Genomic DNA, 3495 nt, shown 5'->3' on the forward strand with positions numbered 1-3495 from the left:
TATTGATGGTTCCCTTTGGCTTTTCACTCATCACTCTAAATATTTTTGTTTGAAGCCGTACATCCTTATTAGTTTTTTAATGCAAGCTAAAACAATAATGACAAAAACCAGTTACCTAGAGAAGAAAAGAAATAATGTTTTAAGGAATTGCAAACACTTTTCAATATGTTATTGAAGAGAAAAATTTTCAGGAAACTCCACCTTTCAATCAAAAATGAAGACTTGAAGACTTGAATTATAGGGATTACACTGTGTAGTATAAGTGCAATAATATTATGTTTTATTTATTTCTAAATTTTTTTAGTTATTACCCCAATACAGTTTTTTTCCTACTGTACTGCATTGTGACACAGTTACATGTACATGTACACATTCTTTTTTCTCCCATTGTAATGGTCCATCATAAGTGACAAGACATAGTTCTCAGTGCTACACAGCAGGATCTCATTGCTAATCCATTCCAAAAGCAATAGTTTTCATCTTTTAACTCCAATCTCCTAATCCATCCCTCTCCCTCCCACTTGACAACCACAAGTCTATTCTCCAAGTCTATAATTTTCTTTTCTGTGGAAAGGTTCATTTGTGCCCTATATTAGATTCTAGATATAAGGGTATCATATGGTATTTGTCTTTCTCTTTCTGCCTTCCTTCAGTCAGTATAAGAGTTTCTAGTTTCATCCATGTTGCTGCAAATGGCATTATTTTGTTCTTTTTTATGGCTGAGTAGTATTCCATTGTGTATATATACCATCATCCCTATCTAGTCATCTGTCAATGGACATTTGGGTTGTTTCCATGTCTTGGCTATTGTGAATAGTGCTGCAGGGAAAGTGAGGGTATATGTGTCTTTTTTAAGGAGAGTTTTGTTCAAATAGATGCCCAAGAGTGGGATTTCTGGGTCATATGGTAGTTCTATGTATAGTTTTCTAAGGTAGCTCCATACTGTTCTTCATAGTGGTTGTACCAGCTTATATTCCCACCTACAGTGCAGGAGGGTTCCCTTTTCTCCACACCCCCTCCAGCATTTGTTCTTTGTGGACTTATTAATGATGGCCATTCTGACTGGTGTGAGGTGGTACCTTATAGGAGTTTTCATTTGCATTTCTCTAATAATCAGAGATATTCAGCATTTTTTCCTGTGCTTGTTAGACATCTCCGTTTCCTTGGAGAAATGTCTATTCAGGTCTTTTTCCCATTTTTCCATTGGGTTGTTGGCTTTTTTGCTGTTGAGTTGTATAAGTTGCTTGGATAATTTAGAGATTAAGCAGGTCAGTCTCCCAAAGCAACAGAAATAAAAGCAAAGAGAAACCAATGGGACCTAATCAAACTGACAAGCTTTTGCCCAGCAAAGGAAACCAAAAAGAAAACAAAAAGATAACTTACAGAATGGGAGAAAATAGTATTATATTTTGATTCATTTATCATTCGGTTTCTATCTGGATGTAGAATTTTTGTTTTCTAACTGTATCTTTCTAGCTGATAATATCTTTAGTAGCTTCTCCAGCTACTTCCCTAGAGTTATACTGGATAATTGATGTGATTTTAGAAATGAGAATAATGATAATTAACTCAAAGTGATTTAATAAGTGACTTAACAAACTAGTGAAGTTCCTGTTGTGGTACAGCAGAATCAAATCCAACTAGTATCCATGAGGATGCAGGCCAATCCCTGGCCTAGTGCAGTGGGTTGCGGACCTGGTGTTGCCATGAGCTGTGTTCTAGGTTGCAGACACTGCTTAGATCCCACATTGCTGTGGCTATAGTGTAGACCACCAGCTGTAGCTCCAGTTCGACCCCTAGCCTGGGAACTTACATATGCCGCAGGTGCAGCCCTGAAAAAAAAAATCTGGTAAAAAAACCTTTGCATGGTGTTAGGAACATGGATAGTGATTTGAAAATTTTAGAAATTATTACTTTTTAAAAATTATTCTTATCACGTGGTTATTTTTTAACAAATGCAAAGAAACATTTATGCAAAATATTATCCCCTCCAAGAGATATGAATATGTGTTGGATTTGAATGAATTTATTTAATGCGATAATACAAACCATGTACCTGTGGATACGTATAGCTTATGACACAGCATATCTCCACATCAGTAACAGGTCAAAATGTGGCCAAATTAGGAATTGCTGATTATATGAAAGATCTAAAAATTACTCTTTGAATGCACATGCTGACTTATCTGTCTCTTTAGGGCATTCTTAATCTCTTTATTTCTCAGTGTATAAATGGCTGGATTCAAGAGAGGCGTGATTACTGTGTAAAACACAGCAAGAAACTTGTCCACCCAACTGATGCTGGGTGGCCATAGGTAGACGAAGATGCAGGGTCCAAAGAACAGCACCACCACAGTGAAGTGGGACGTACAGGTCGAGAGTGCCTTGGAGGCCCCATCCTTGGAGTGAAGGCGGACAGTTACTAGAATATAGGTGTAGGAGATCAGCAAGAGAATGAAGCAAGTGGTAGCCAAGACCCCACTGTCAGCATTTATCACTATTCCTAGAGTATGAGTGTCCATACAGGCTAGTTTGATCACCAGAGGGATATCACAGAAAAAGCTGTCCACGACTCTGGGGCCACAGAAAGGAAGATCTAAAATCATAGCTAGTTGGCTCATGGCGTGCAGAAAGCCAACAATCCACGATGTCAAAACTAGCCAGATGCACTTGTGTCTGTCCATGATGTGGGAGTAATGGAGTGGCTTGCAGATGGCCACATACGGTCATAGGCCATGTTACAAGCATACCATCTCACCCCCCAAAAAATGCACACGAGAATCTGGGTCATACAGCCTCCAAAGGAGATGGTCTTACTGTCCTTTAGGAAGTCCGTGGTCAGTTTAGGGGTGGTTACTGAGGAAAGGCAGAAGTCAACAAACGAGAGATTGGCTAAGAGGAAGTACATGGGGGAATGGAGATGAGAGTCAGCGATGATTAAGAGCGCGACAAGAAGGTTGCCCACCACAGTCATCAGGTAGAGAGTGGAAAATGGCAGGAAGAGGAAGGTCTGGAGCTGTCTTGAATTACAAAGTCCACGGAAAATAAACTCAGACACCACAGAGTGGTTTGCATCCTCCATTTAGAACAATGCTAATGTGACCAGGAGATGAACCAGAGCTTCTAGACGGAAAGAAGAGCTTAATATCCAGGTGATAGCAGAAAAATTCTTCTTGTGCAGAACTGCAATTATATCATTGTACCAGCTCAGAGTTGAGAATAAGTTTTTTGAATTTACATGTGGTCTCGGTCTCGAGGCTAATAGGAGGAGCTACTTAAATATAGAAGCGCAGGTCAAAACACTACCCTTCAGAATGACAGTTCTTTTGGGTATCAAAAATAAATATTCTGATTAAAAATGTTAGCAGTAATATATTCCATAAGCACTTTCTTCACGTCTTGAATCTGTATCTTCTACAAGGAAAATGCATAGGTCTAAATTATTTTTAGAGGTTTTTAGTTTTTCAAATTCTATTTAGTCTAATAATCTAATGT

General features: G+C 38.6%; 1 pseudogene; it reads right to left on the bottom strand.

The window, feature by feature from the left end:
* Positions 1 to 2150: 2150 nt before the first annotated feature.
* LOC100152315 lies at positions 2151 to 3110 on the bottom strand (annotated as a pseudogene).
* Positions 3111 to 3495: the final 385 nt, after the last annotated feature.

The sequence above is a fragment of the Sus scrofa genome, unplaced genomic scaffold (assembly GCF_000003025.6).
Source record: "Sus scrofa isolate TJ Tabasco breed Duroc unplaced genomic scaffold, Sscrofa11.1 Contig2372, whole genome shotgun sequence".
Classification (NCBI taxonomy): Eukaryota; Metazoa; Chordata; class Mammalia; order Artiodactyla; family Suidae; genus Sus; species Sus scrofa.